We start from the raw sequence: 16156 nt of genomic DNA, 5'->3' as shown, positions 1-16156 counted from the left end.
CTGAAGACCCTAGGCGCATTCTATTTACTTATCGCGATATCTTTTATTTCGATGGTCGCCCGCTCGGCCAGACTGGCCTAGTCACTCACCGGATTTACACTGGCGATGCTAGTCCCGTCCGTCGCCGCCACTACCGTGTGTCTGCTGTATTGTGCAGCATCATTCAAAGCGAAGTCGCGGACTTGCTGAAGAAGAGCATTATCGAGCCTTCCGTTAGCCCGTGGGCCGCACTAGTTGACCTGGTGAAGAAGGACAGCAACTGGAGATTTTGTGTTGATTATCGCCATCTGAACAAGATCACCAAAAAGGAAGTGCATTCATTGCCAAGTATTCATGATGCACTTTTGTGTCTACATGGAGCGACATAATTTTCATTGGCTGAATTCCGCTCAGGCTATTGGCAGATCACGGCTTATGATGAAGGATCGTGAGAAAACAGCCTTTTTTAGGCCTGATGGACTTTTTTAATTCGGAGTCATGCGCTTCGGGCTTTGTAATGGCCAAGCGACGTTCGAGAAAATGACGGGCACCCTTCTCCGAGGCATGAAGTGAACCACCTCTTTCTGGTTTCTTAATGACGTAACCGTTTTTGCTTGAACCTTTGAAACCCACATTGAACGTCTCGTGATTGTCCTCGCTGTATTTCGCGCTGCGAAACTTCAGCTCAACTCGTCAGTGCCACGTTGGTCGTCGTGAAACAACCGTTCACGGGTACCTTGTAAACCCCTATTCAACCTGACCCCGAAAAAGTTCGAGCCATGCAAGACTTTGCTGTGCCGTGCTCAGTTAAGGACGCTCGGAGCTTAATTGATTTATGCTCGCATTTTCGTGGCTTTGTTCAAAACTTTGCTGACGTCGCTCGCCTTCTGACCGAGCTTTTAAAGAAAGACGTCGCTTTTGTGTGGGGACAGCGGCATGCCTTCACAGCAATTAGCAGACTCTTGACGAGCCCCCCAATTTTACCCCACTTTGGCCCTTCATCATCCACTGAAATGCGTACAAATGCTAGTGGTCACGGCATCGGCGTTGTTCTTGCCCAGATTCAGCATCATCAAGAGCGCGTTATCGCTTACGCAAGCTGTCTTCTGTCCGACTGCAACTATTCTATCACGGAACGAGAGTGCCTAGCCCAGGTTTGCGCGATAGCGAAGTTTCGCCCATACCTATTTGGTCGCCATTTCCGCGTAATTACCAGCCACCACGCGCTCTGCTGGCTCTCCTTGTTGAAGGACCCTGCAGGGCGTCTTGGGCATTTGGCATTCTGCTTGCAAGAGTACACTTTCTGTGTAGTGTACAAATTCGGCCGTTTACATCATGACGCTGACTGCGTGTTCCGCCACCCTGTTTACCCACCGGAAGCCACAGATTTGGAATCCGACACCAGCGTTATGTCCATCTCAGGCTTCCTCAACATTGGCATTGAACGGCGCCGTGGTCTCGTTCTGTGAAGCATCATGGATCGGTTAAGCTCGCCAACTCCTGATTCTTTCCTTCGTCTCTTCTTTATTTCCGACAGTCCTGTACGAAAGGAAGTTTGGCCCTGATGGTGCTGACATACTGCTTTCCGTGCTGCGGCACCTTCAGCACACCCTTCTTCAACTCCACGACGCGCCTACCGCTAGACATATCGGTGTTACTCGCACCTTTTACTGAGTCCGGCGCCGTTTCTTCTGACCCAACCTCTACCGTTGTGTGCGCCGGTATGTGACTGATTGCAACCTGCACCAACGCCGGAAGCCTACTCCCGTGGCTCCAGCTGGGCTTTTACAGTTCAGCGATATTCCCACTGAGCCTTTGTTTCGCGTGGCCCTCTACCTACTTGGCCATTTCCCTTTCTAACCCAAAGGCAACAAATTGATTGCGGTTACAAGCGATTACGCCACGCGCTTCGCCATTAAGGGAGCTCTTCTGCCTACTAGTTGTGTCACTGAAGTCGCGGATTTCACCCTACGCAACGTCATCGTGCATCACGGTGCTCCACGTCCGCTCCTCGCGGATCGCGGACGCTATTGTCGTCGAAGGTCATTGATGATATACTCCGCCTATGCTCTATTGAGCATCAAATAGCCACTGCTTACTATCCACAGACTTGCGGTCTCAAAGAGCGAGTGAACACAATGCTTACCGACATGCTAGCTCTGTACGTTCCTCCAGACCACCAGGAATAAAACGTCGCTCTGCCATGTATCACCTTCTCGTACAATTCGTCCCGCCATGACGCTACAGGTTACTCACCGTTTTATCTACTGTTTGTCTCTGATCCCGGTTTGCACCTGGAAACTGTCACACAGTCGCACACGGCTTGTACCCGTGACGTGACTACTATGGCAGTACAGGCCCGTAAGATTGCCCGAGCTCGCCTCACTGATTCTCAGGCTTCCCAGAAACCCTCTTACGATGCTCACATAGGGACATGCAGTATTTATTTGCCTCCCTGGGGCACCTGTAATCGCCATCTCTTTGTGGGGGCCTATAAGAAAAACTTCTTTTGCGATATTCACGTCCCTACCAAATCCTGCCACAGGTTTCGAATGTGACGTACGAGATTGCTCTCGAAAAGTCAGGCCCGTCATCCGTAAAGCCAAGAACTGATGTTATTCATGTCTCCCCTTTAAAGCCCTACGTCCATGCCTTTGCCTCGCCATAATCGCTTGCGCCGGCTTGGGGCTCCAACCCCGCCGGCGTAGTTTCGCGATGCAGAACAGGACGGGCAGGCAAGAGACAACGACGAAAACTTGTTGCTGGGTTGCTTCAGCCGCCACGTTCTAGTGTCAGCTGATTCCTTCAGCACTTGCCTTGCATAAACAGCATCCGTGCTTCTGTCTGCCTCGCAATAATATCATGCGAACATGCCAGTAGCACAAGAAACTTAATCGGAAGCAGATCATCTTAAATGACGACGCGGGCAGGCGACGGCAGGTGGCTGACGGCTTAATATGGTGTGCGCTGGCTCTACGGAGGGACAATCCCTTATACGTCGTGGTAACCTTACTAAGCAAGCGGCAAAGTTTTATATCTATCACTACAACGGCAGCACCAATGTCCACAAGCCCATGGATACAAAAGCCACCTACAAGAACTTCGATGAGGTTTGCCGGAGAAATTCGAGGACATGAGTTTTTCGACGACGACGCAGTTCATGTCCCTGGAACTACGGCATGTAGTTTTCTGTCAGAAGGGCAAGGTCGGTGGCGCATAGATGACGGAAAGGGACGTCGGGGTTATGGGCACCTGTGGCTAGCCGAGGGCAGGTGTTCGGGCAAAGAAGGTTGTTGTAGTCACGCTATGTTGTTCAAACGGCTAGGATCGTACACAGACGGTCGCATGGTCACCAATTTGAAACGAACGGCGATGGCGACAGGAGCATGCCACATGTCCTGCATAACCGCAAGGAAAACATATAGGACGTTTGTCCGATGTCCGCCGGGGGTTCAAAATCTTGGAGGTCGGTCCGCGTAACGGAACTGCTGGTGGCCAAACAGCTGCCGATGAGTAATAGTAGCTTCGATGGCTGGGCGACCCGGCAGCGGTGACTTGCGCGTACGTCAAGGGCGCAGGCTCCAGAGGTGGCGGACGAGCAAAAGGCAAAACGTCAGTGATCTCTTCCTATATCACTTGTCGAATGACTTGGGCCAGATGGGATGCCTGTGCTGGCTCAGGTGTGCTCAATAAAGTGGAGAGCTGTCGGGCGACCTCTTCATGCATGAATTGACGATGCATTCTCGCAGAGGAATGCTTTGCCATCGTAGATGCGATTCAAAGGCGGCATTATTATCTTCATAGGAAGCCGTTCACTGCTGTAAGGGATCACCCTGCGCTACAGTTGCTGAAGAACGTGAACAGTCTTCAAGGTCAGCTCTTTCGGTAGTGGTTAAAGTTGCAAATGTATGAGATGAACAATGAACATCACAAAGGCATGAGCGATGTTAAAGCTGACGCACTTTGCACAGCTCCTGTTGTGCAACTTCTATGATGCACCGATCTTCAGCAAAGCAACACTGTTTGCGTGTTCTTAGTCTTCCCGTTAAACTGCACTTCTGCATTCCACTATGGTGTGCGTATATCAAGGCCACCTTTGAGACAGCAATATTTCGTTTTTCATCCCCACTTTGTCTGGAGAAGCAATGCCAATTTCAATTTTCTTGTAATTTATAAATTTATAACTCCGCATATTGGGAACACTGTTTATTTGTAGAGTAGCTATGGCTCAAATGTAGAAAGGCCCCAGCTGTCTTCGCTAAATTACGTGCCGTGTATTCTCTTTACCTGCGCAGAGACTCTCGTAAAATGGCCATGGATACCTTTGGAATACTTGCGGCCAATTATTTACCGTATAATTCATGACGCGATACAGTTTATGCTTCGTCAGCCTCCGCAATAGGAAAAAAAGAGAAGATCACAAGGCTTCAAATGCGCGGCGGGCCGAATATGGCACCCAAGCCAACCCGAGGGAAAGTCGGTGTCGAGTCGCTCGGGGACAGGCCTCGCAATATGCAGAGGTACATCATTATGCACTAAACTTACAGAAACAATGTTCTTACAAGTGGCCGCTGGTAGCTGTACTTAAGTGTGCAGCATGCTAAATGATTCTCTACAGTCACTGTGTCCCGGAGAAAGAAAAGTCTCCTTAATTGGCTTGATCTTACGGCACGCCCCTTCTCGTGTTTGGCCGATGTTTCAAACGTGCAAGTTTCGAACTAGTGTGGCTGTGATGGGGATAGTTGGTGAAATATTATGGCCACATGCGCTGCTTAAAGACGTAAGAAAGGAGTAATTAACGGCAACACAAGAAAACGAACAAAGTGGAGCGTGAGCTGTGGCATTTAATTGCACAAGTTAATGGACGCCATCGGACATAAGAGTTCAGGAGGCGATATTAGTCGAGACCGAGCAGGTGGCTGGCGCCCCAAACGTACCAATTTTTCAAATCTTTCTGTTGGTATCGATTCTTTAACTAAAAAATGTAATGGTGTATAGGTGAAAACAAAATTCCGTAATAGCTCATCTCTCAAATTAAATCGACGTTCATGCGATCAGCATCTACGAAACTCATCGACAAAGGGTATTGCTCAAGACACCTTTATTTCCAACCTGCAGTGGGCAAGTAGGCTAATGTGTATTTGCACTTATAAACATTTGCGCCACTGCACGAGCACAGACCACAGCAACTGCAGTGTGTATGGTGCAGGATTATGAATACCCGCCACCATCATGAGCTTCGGACGCCACAAAGAAAGCTTCACCGAACGCGGCCTCCCAACGGCAGCCAATCTGGGCGCGCTGGTTCTGTAGAATGAGGTTCAGCATATCTTACTTCGAATGAATTCCAGAGCGATTGCATAGGCGTCTGTTTGATGCAGAAAAAAAAATTTTATTCATTGTCAGCTAGAACTGTGGACATTCCATTTTTCATCGGTCGGAAATGCACCTGTGGAGTGCTCTGGCATAAATTGAAGAGCCCAGTGGAAGAGGTTGGACAACTTCAAACCGAAAACTGCCTGAAGTATCCGAGGAATGCGAATAACTATAAAAGCTACCTAGACAATAATAATTTTAACATCTCAAGATTCAGGAGGCTTGTGTCATCTGCCAATGCAATTCGTTTACTTGAATGGCTGTGTGACAAAGTGAGAACTCACTGATGACAGCTCTTTTGGATAGCGCAATTTTACGCGAGGCGTTTTAGAGCGTAGTTCATAGGCGGCCGTTCCTGCGTTGAGCGTCGGTATCCCTTTTAAGGAGGGCAGCGAAGGATGAAAAGCGAACGCAAAACGCAGCTGGCGATCACTGTCGACAAGAGCGAAGAAAGCGCGAGGAGGAAAGCAGACGAGGAGTGCGGCAAAAGGGTGTGGAAGAAAGCGGAGTGCCGCTCGAGACATTCCCAACAGGTTGTTTCACATGCTGCGACTGGAACGACGAAAATCGGCGCAGTCGCACGGGTCGCAATGCGATATTTAGAGGGCCCACTTCACATGATTGCGATTTCAACAATGCGACTGGTGCGACGCCCATGGTTACTTACTGCCAGATTTCGTGCCACACGCTGCATTATTGTTTTATTGTAATGCATAAAACGTTTGCCTTAAAATTTCTACTTTTCTTTATTAGGAGCAAATGATATGCGTGTTTTGTATTTTAAAAACGTGTTGAAGTCAAGATTTGTTTTGGAGTGCGCAATGGCGGTTTCCTAAGTTCAGTGCGACACGGCGCAGGTAAACAGCTGTTCGCAGCTGTGGTTCCGTGCTGTGTGTTGTCTCATCTGCCACCTATGACCGTTTCGTTCTGCTTGCGCTACAACCATCTACAAGATGACCTATCAACAAGTTCATGTAGGTACACTAACCCCATATGCAGTATTTGAAATTCGGCTGCCACGAAGCGATCGTGTCAGCCCTACAAGATCCTCGCCCTACCCATGATCAGCGTCAGCTTCTGGAGAAGTGATGCGCGCATATGGCTCGTGGTTGCGCATATGCGGTGCTTACTCCTAGCCATATTCTTGCACCAAACGCAACAACAAGCAGCAACCCCAAAGCCCACCTCTGCCCCTGAACGAAGCCGCAAATTATCTGTGTGATTACTGAACGTGCAATGAAAATTGTGTGGTGAAATTCAACCTCAGCGCTACCCTTGTTCGTCCATCGGGTGTGCTGTGAATATATATATATATATGGGAGTCCTCGCTGAATATCTTTACAGGCGAAAATGCGGGTGCATCAAATTTGTTGAGCAGTTACCGTAACTTTTGTGGAAACATGTACGTGGTATCATAGAATTCCAAAAGAGACGCTTCTCGTCCCCTTGGTTGTCCTGTGTCACTTGGCCAACCGCTCACGGTTAGCCTGTTTTCTGGAAATAGGTCACAACCTTAATGTCATGTAATGTTTATGCAGTACACTGTTCCCATACTATACCAAAATGCCAACGGCAGTTAATGTAGATGCACGCTGCGAGACATCGACACAGTGACGTTTGTTGAGGAAGGGATGATGCGAGATTTACGCATATGAATGAATGACGTGCTTATTTACTTATTTATTTATACACCTCGCAAGCTGCGAAGTAGGAATATTAGGTGAGGGGTAATAAAAAGTAGTTACAAAAGGAATAAGAGCACAACATTAGGAAAAACCCTCCAACAAGAAAAGCAGCACCAATACAACGCACCAGCTATCCCAACAACATGTTTTACTGACACAACATTACACAACACTTAAGAAACCATAACAGAAAATATTACCGCTCATGCACCCTGTACAGATGGTAAACCAGTGAAGCTGAAATATGCGGCCCCGTTGTTTAAAACACTGGGTTAGTTCCGAAACTTTATTAAAGCCTTTTTGAATTGTTGGTTATGTCCATGTTTCTTTATGAGGTTACGCACACGTTTGGCTTGGTTGTTTATTTGAAATGCCACACATTGCGCTTCACACTATCACCATCACGGAGAGTGCAATGAGTGGTTCGTTGCGCTAATCCAGCGAGTCCATCGAAGTCTTTCTGAATTATGTTGAGAATTTGTGCTTTTTTAATGCATTAATCCTAGTTTCTATGAGTCGGTTACGCACTATAGTTACCAAGGGACACACCGGGGCTGAACACTTCATTTATTGAAATAACGAGACATAATTTTGAATTTAGAGAAATGTGCAGAATATAACCAACCCTTATATATAGCTTTCATTGATTACGAGAAAGCGTTTGATTCAGTCGAAACCTCAGCAGTCATGGAGGCATTAAGGAATCAGAGTGTAGATGAGCCATATGTAAAAATACTGGAAGATATCTATAGCGGCTCCACAGCCACCGTAGTCCTCCATAAAGGAAGCAACAAAATCCCAATAAAGAAAGGCGTCAGGCAGGGAGATACGATATCTCCAATGCTATTCACAGCATGTTTACAGGAGGTATTCAGAGACCTGGATTGGGAAGAATTGGGGATAAAAGTTAATGGAGAATACCTTAGTAACTTGCGATTCGCTGATGATATTGCCTTGCTTAGTAACTCAGGGGACCAATTGCAATGCATGCTCACTGACCTGGAGAGGCAAAGCAGAAGAGTGGGTCTAAAAATTAATCTGCAGAAAAGTTAAGTAATGCTTAACAGTCTCGGGAGAGAACAGCAATTTACTATAGGCAGCGACGCACTGGAAGTCGTAAGGGAATACATCTACTTAGGGCAGGTAGTGACGGCGGATCCGGATCATGAGACGGAAATAATCAGAAGAATAAGGATGGGCTGGGGTGCGTTTGGCAGGCATTCCCAAATCATGAACAGCAGGTTGCCATTATCCCTCAAGAGAAAAGTATATAATAGCTGTGTCTTACCAGTACTCACCTACGGGGCAGAAACCTGGAGGCTTACGAAAAGGGTTCTACTCAAATTGAGGACGACACAACGAGCTATGGAAAGAAGAATGATAGGTGTAACGTTAAGGGATAAGAAAAGAGCAGATTGGGTGAGGGAACAAACGCGAGTTAATGACATCTTAGTTGAAATCAAGAAAAAGAAATGGGCATGGGCAGGACATGTAATGAGGAGGGAAGATAACCGATGGTCATTAAGGGTTACGGACTGGATCCCAAGGCAAGGGAAGCGTAGCAGGGGGCGGCAGAAAGTTAGGTGGGCGGATGAGATTAAGAAGTTTGCAGGCACGGCATGGCCACAATTAGTACATGACCGGGGTTGTTGGAGAAGCATGGGAGAGGCCTTTGCCCTGCAGTGGGTGCAACCAGGCTGATGATGATGATGATGATGATGATGATGATGAATTTTGAACCTATTGCAAAGCCTGAGAGAAAGTGCTGCATGCGCGTTCTGCTGCTAGAGAGAAACAACCTCACTATCGGTGTAGCCAATGGTCCGCCACACCTTTGCTGCTGATAATTGTGTCATTATGATCTTGTCTTAAGCTCGTCCCCCTCTGTGTCCCTTCCGTGGTATATTAACTACATAAATGTATATGTTTTAAATGCATAAGAATTTGTAGGCCTAGTAAACGAGAATTTTGTCTGTCCGTCACCTAAGACGAGTGCAATGGCTCATAACCCCCTAAACAATAGCTCATACCCCTGTAGTAGGGTTTCCGTGGTCGGAGGACGAGTGTTTCGCCTAGGCGTGAACAGCATTCCTGTAAGAAAAAGGAACACCTTTCTGCTAGAGACCAAGACAATCATAAGACGCACTAACAAATTAAACTTTATTGAACATGCCTAGTAAAGGCTGGTTGACAAGTAATAAATGTAAGTTACACAGAATGGAGAAGCAAAAACAGGTGTGTCTCCATACAGATCCCAACAGGAAACCCATCCATCTCTGGAAGTGCAACACAGGCCACGCTGACACAAGATTCTCCGAGAGTCCTTGCATCTACAGCTTCCATAATTTTTCTGGGCAGCCGATCTCCACAGAATACTAGCATCTTCCTCTACAATGCACTCTCGACATCTGAACATGCATTGTACAGGAAAAAGCTAGCATTCTGTGAAGACCTGCTGCCTAGAGAAATTATGAAGCTGTAGATAGTAAAACGCTCGGAAAATCTTGTCAGCATGACCTCCGTTAGAAAAGATTGCATTTCCCGTCAGCAAACCCAAAATAATTTTTGCTTCTTCTTTTTGTGTATGTTTGGTTTATAGCTTGTCGGCCAGCATTTACTCGGCGTCTACATTAAAATTTTGGTTGTTAGATCATCTCGGTTTCCTTGTTTCTCCTATGTGTTCTCTGGTGCCATTTGCAGCCACGCCATTCTTTATTTTTTTAGACTGCAACAAGTCACTTTAATGGCCCTTATGATGCTTCTGTGCATGTTATAAAATCTTTTATTTGGGCAATGTAGCAAGAATGTACAGTGTGCAGCAGTAAGAGCAGGGTGCGCTAACTTCTATGCATATTGGGAAAATGCAGTGACTTATAAAGGTTACCAGGAAGTGGTACAGCAAGAAAGCATGAAAAAAACTTGTGCTTGATAAAACCAAACACAACCAAAACAGGAAAGAGAGAAAATACAAATAAACATACAAGTCCAAGGAACAGAACGTGATCACGAAGTGCGCATGCGGCTACCTCCTAAGAAACTAGTTTTTTTTTCCGATGGCATAAAACTGGAAGAGTGTGCTCGTATAAGCAAGCTGTCAGTCTGTCTATTGGCATAAGAACAGTGGTTCTTGAAAGGTGCTGGCATTCATGATTAGCGATAGTAATGATTTTCTTCCTGCACTTGGAATTTTTGTGCATTTTCTTTCTGTAGCGTTTTTATTTATGTTTCGTTGCATCAAGCACTAATTTCTATCTAACCTTCAAAGATGTCTTTATAAATTTATAAATCGCCATGCTTTTTTCAAGGAACCTTGGTTGTCAGTTAGCCCTCATCCGTCTCTAGTGTCATCTTGTTGATACTGCTTGTGTGTGTGGGGGGGGGGGGAGGGGTGTATCGTTTGTCTCCTGTGCAGCCTCATGTATTCATTAACTATAGCGCAACAGATATACAATGGACAAGAACGACGTGAACACACAGAACGCTTCGTTCAGAACGCTTTAGTTAATAATGAATATACACTAACTCGTCCAGTTTTCAGTTCCTATGTCGGCATGCTAAGCCTGCTAGTGTCCTGGAATATCCACATGGCTATGTATCCGGCAATTTAATTTATGTCCATATGCTTGCATGTCGGTGTCAATCTTCTGATTTTCCTGAGAGAGAGCAAACTTTTATTCGGACCATCGAGGTGGTTGCTCTTGAGGTCGAGTGGGTGGTGTCCTCATTCCAGGACTCTACTGGCCATGGCTGCTTGACGTATTTGCTAGACGAGAGCTTCTGTTCCCGCCAGGGTAGCGCCGCTCAGCTGTAGCTCCCACCGCTCAAATGACGTGCTAGGCATCTTTCAGTGTTGAGGTTTGCCCCCGCACCCCCACGAGATGTGGAAGAGTATAGGGCGTGTGTCGCCGCACCAGGGGCAGATGCCGCAATATGTATGTGGGAGCGTTCTACTGCATCTGTGTAGGTTTGGAAATGTGTTGGTCTGAATAAGTCGGAGAGCCACTGCATCTTCAGTGCTGAGCTTTCTGTGAGGCGCAGGATAAATCCTGCGTTTGAGTCGCTGGATCGCGAGTAGGTCGCAGTAATTGGACGGTAGGGGCGTGAAGGTTAAAGGTGGGGATTGATGAGACGATTGGTCTTGCCCCGCTCGATTGATTAGCGCTCGAGCTAGGGCGTTTGCCCTTTCGTTCCCCTCCAGACCCGCGTGGCCCGGCGTCCACGTGATTTGATGGTATCCTTGCAGCCTCGAGCATGACAATCTTGTGTGATGTGCAGTCCCAGACAGTTTCTGGTGAATCCATGCAGGTGTGCAGGGTGTTCTAGTCTGCAAATTTCCTCTACAAGTGCTGCTTTGATTGCTTTCAATTCAGCTTTTCTAGGTGTCGGATGACCTGGATGGTACTCACTTGTATGGGGTTTAATTTTATGTAGTGTCGTACTGCTGTTACACTGCTATTGCCGCATCAGTGTACTATATGTGCATGGTGTTTGCTTGCATCTTCATGATTGGCAACTGCCTCTGTGTGTTTGGAAGTTGCATATAGTGTCCTGGCTTAATTGTTTACCCCCATATTGCACGGTATGGGCCTGTTGTGTTTCAAGTTCAGGTGCTCCTGAGGTTGTGTTTTTGAAGGGAGAGGTAGTCGTCTTTGCAACTCATATGCTAGCTGTCATAGTATCTTGGGACCAGGTTCTGAGCTCTTCAGGCAAAGAATTTATGCTGCAGGCTGCAAGTCTACGCTGTCTAGGTGCTTGTGCGTTTGCTCTTTCTCATAGAGGTCTTCAAGCGGGGTAATGTTGGAAAGGCCTGTTGTTACCCGATGCCTGTATTCGATAAGTTGTCTTTTTTGTGGGCTGCTGATAATTCATACCGCACAATACCTGGACACAAGCACAGCATCTGTGATTTTCCATAGTATCCGCTCGTCCAGCCTACATGATTTCGAGATTATTATTTTCACCAGGTGTAGAATTTGCGTCCAGGCATGGCATAGTTGTTTCACCCACGTGTTGGCTTTTCCGTCATGGCCGTACGCTAGCTGAGGATTTGTGGATGTTCACTTGCGCATATATTTGTTCAGCTATGTGGATCACAATGTGCAATCCGGGGTAGTTGTTGACTCTAGTCTTTTTTCCGACGTCGATGTAAGCTGAATTATCAGAAAGCGAGAGGACAGACTGGCCAAGAAAGTCTGCAGTGTTGTCGAGAGCTTGTTGCATCATTCTTGATTGCTGTATAATATAGCTTTCCCATAGACTGTACTACTTCTTGTAGTATGCCTGCGTAGCTGGCGTGGCTCGGCCAAATGTACCTCCAACGCTTACCTGGAATTTTCCGTCTTTCGAAATGTGCTGTAGAATACATCTGTAGAATAAGCTACCTGATAGATTACTCAGGTACGAGTCATGCTTACTTGTGTAGTGCTGTTGAACAATGCATATTCATGCAATGAATGTTTACGCATTCGAAGCATCAGGAAAAATGATTGTTTTACAACTGTGCGCTTTGCGTTCGGTTGGTGATAGTATTGCTTGTTAGATTTTGCATATCCATGTCCTACTTATGCAATGGCCTCTCGGTTCAATAAAAGATGAACTAAATCTAAGTGCAAGAGCTTTTTTTTTACTTGCGACTCCCATCGAAAGGTGACTCACATGCCTGGCAACTCAACCCCTCACCTTGTGTTAGCAGCAGAATGCCATAGCCACAGTGGCAGGGGAATAAATTGAAGAAAAAGACAGATTTGTCTTTTTTATTGCCTACGTGTAGGTAAAAAGTGCAATAAATAGGTGTGGGAGAGCAAGAAGGCTGTTTGTGGCCGTTTATTCCATAAAATGCATATTGCGTATAGTTGAGATGCAGAAATTTCTATTAAAATGCCACTTCTTGCAAGTAGCATGGTGCTTCAATACTTATAAAGGTATAAAGGTAATCACAGTGGATATCGTTACCTGGCTTTACATAGTAATATATGTGGTAACAAACTTATTAGAAAATTTTATTAAAAACACGGAAGGCATAGATGTTTCTGAACACTTGATCAGCTGTGAACATGCAAGAACCTTTGTAAAAAATTCAAAGATTCACAGGAAGGGATGCAACTAGCCGATTTCACTGCACAGTTTTGATTTACTTTTCTTTAATGCGTCGTCTTCCACTGTTCCAGCTCCACAATAATGGGCTCTTTGCCTGCTTTTCGCATTGTTGCACGAGTTTTACATGACGGTGCAGGACGATACGTTGTCACTGTGCAAGCGAATAATTAACTTAATGTACTAACTGTAGAGTTAATCACCTTTCAAAGGAAATGTTTATACAGGTGCAGTAAGGATTTAAAGCCTGCAACATGTTCAATGTTTATTCGTTTTTGTGCAAGCAAATATATTCTCCAGAGATGTAATTTAACGTGCATGAACTATTCGAAAACAAATTTACGACGCTGTTTATTCAAGCCACAGAGTTAACGCTATCATTGAAAATTCATTACGATAGCCTACACGTTTGCTCTCTCATATTTAGTAGTCCAAAAACAAGAAAGGGGCTGGCAGATGGAATGGCACACTGTGGTATAAACTTTTTTAAAACAGGGTTGAAGTACCTCAGACAGGCTGGCCAACGTTTCGATAGGTGGACCTATCTTCGTCCATGTACACTTCCCTTCCCCGACTTCCCCGACCTCCCCTTCTTCCATGTACACTTGCCCGCGCCCGCTTCTGCACGCGTCGCCCTCCTGTTTGCTATACCGATTTCGCCCCCCCCTTCCCCCTTACCCCTTTTTTAGTCTTTTTTTTGAAACCCCCTCGACAACACATTCCGAAGTCAATATGCCTTCTTCGGCGCCTCAACCATCGCCTTCTGGATGCCGCCGTAACGACACCTACGTTAAGCGCGTGGGGCAGTGCCCCTTGAAAGACCATGCCGCTGCCTTTCAGTCAACCCACCATTGCACCGCAGACTCCCCGTCGCCACCTTAACTATTTCAAAATTACTCGACCTATTGCTTGACCGGCCGTTCTAATGCCTCAAAAACATGCCGCCAACGACTCCCCCGGATTACCTCCTAACCCTTCGCATCCCCAACACGCTCCCCAGCCCCCGTATTTCTTAAAGATTTCATTTTTCTCTTTCTTTTTCTTTCACCCCCCCCCCTTTGTTGTGTCTTGGTACGGCCCTGGCACCCCCCTGCTTTTTTTTTCCCTTCTTTTCCCCTTTTTTCTGCTTCTATTTCTTTTCTTTCCTCCCCGCGTGCCCACTCTCACGCTCTTGTCCCTTCGTCTTGAGAATGAGGCTCACAGACGTCGGACGGCAGCGCCTGTTCCCTCTTGTAATCTCTCTCTTTAAAACCAGCCGCCAGCGACAACACCCGCACGTGACGTCACTGCACTAACCCTTTAAAACTAACACGCCGAGGATGACGAGGCCGCCTTTGACGAAGATAGGTCCACCTATCGAAACGTTGGCCAGCCTGTCTGAGGTACTTCAACCCTGTTTTAAAAAAGTTTATATCATATTTAGTAAGTAAGTGAGGTAAGATAACCTTCCAAAATGCATCGGGAAATTCAAGCTTGAAAACCGATAAGAAAATGCAACGGAACAGTACCACGTTCAGCACAAGGTTAAAATTTCGGGTATTTTGCTGTCTTGTCATTTGCCCTTGGCGAGGTTGAAATTATTTAGGCTGTTCTGTACGCGGTGATTTTTGTATGCTATTCAACAAAAGCAAATTGTATAGACCCCAAAGGCCATGTCGTCTCGTGGCAACTCGCAAAGTGTCCGAAGCAAACGTGAAGATGCACTTAATTTGCTGCGTAGAGTGTCAACGAACGCATAGAAATGGGAGAATTGATTCTGCGGCACAAGTTTTTATTCTCCCTTCGTATACGTACCGAATTCGGCGATCCACGTCTTCGCGCATTACACTTGTTGAGCGAGATGCCATTTTCCAAAACAAACCGGCGAAATAGGTCTCCGTGCAATTTCAACGGCAGATCGCAGCGATCGCTGCGACGGTGCGACTGTGCAACCAACCGGTTTGTTGCAGCCAAAAATCAGGGGGTCGGCACTGCGACCGCGACTTTAGTCGCAAATGATGGAAATTGCGCTTCCGGTGCGACGAAAATCGCATGATGTGAAACAGGCTAACGGCCGTGGCCAGGCATGCGGCGAGCGCTAGGGAAAAAAAAAAAGGATTGCCGTGGGCTTCGTACCCACTGAGCCACGCCACTAGATAATGCGCTCCGCGCGCATGACACGCTCCCGTGTTCACGCTTTCTTTCTTGACAATGAGCGACGCAACCGGTGGAAATACTTCGTCTGCCACTGCTACTAAATGAGCGTCCCCAGCAGAGGCTCCGCGTCGCCGCCGGGGGGCCCTGTCGTTCGGAATGCAATTATTTGCCACAATACATCGGGAATCACCTCAAGAGCTGCGCTTAAAACTTGAATTACGGAGTACCCTAATCGTCAGTGAATTTTTTTTCCTATTAGCATCTATAACCGTTTATCATACTTGGCTCCGACACGTGCTAAAGCGTGCTTGCCCAAAGCGAATGGGACTTCTTTGCTTTTACTCCTATAGCAATTATTTGGTCACTCCAGATGCATTTTTTCCATCGCCGTTGCCGTGATGTCCCATGTAAAGTCGAACGGCCGTAACATCCTCGACGTGCCGTATGATGTACGTGCGATGAAAGCACGCGAGGGGAGCCGATGATCGCAGATCGCAGGGAGGAAGGCGGAGAGCGAATGCGTCGTATTTCGTCGCGTGATATGCCGTGGGGGAATGAGAGGGAGGGAAGGGGGCGATATGGGGCTCCGAAAGCAGCTGCGTATTTCAAGACGGGGCGCAAAGGAAACTGACGATTGATGCCCAATACCGCCCAAAGCGGAGGAAAGTGGAGAGCCAGCGAAGAAAGGGGGGGGGGGGGGTGCAGTGGCTTCTACCCCACCAGCAACTGCGTACTTTGCGCAGCGGTGCGCGGTTGCACCTGCCGTATCTTGAGAGCGATCTCCATATGGCTCGTACCTTTGTGCACGCTGTGTTCTCGCGGCTCTAGCGTTGAAGCGATAGACCGCGCAAACGTCCCTTCGCTCTCTGCTGCTGCCGCGCTCGCTC

At 47.0% G+C, this 16156-nt stretch overlaps 1 protein-coding gene across 7 annotated transcripts in view; it reads right to left on the bottom strand.

The window, feature by feature from the left end:
• Positions 1–16156, bottom strand: part of LOC135914802 (protein 5NUC-like) — a 348591-nt gene that overhangs the window by 58678 nt on the left and 273757 nt on the right. The window lies entirely within an intron of this gene.

This window comes from Dermacentor albipictus, chromosome 5 (genome assembly GCF_038994185.2).
Source record: "Dermacentor albipictus isolate Rhodes 1998 colony chromosome 5, USDA_Dalb.pri_finalv2, whole genome shotgun sequence".
NCBI lineage: Eukaryota > Metazoa > Arthropoda > Arachnida > Ixodida > Ixodidae > Dermacentor > Dermacentor albipictus.
The sequence above is the reverse complement of the archived record's forward strand: the minus strand, read 5'-3'. Positions and strand labels throughout refer to the sequence as shown.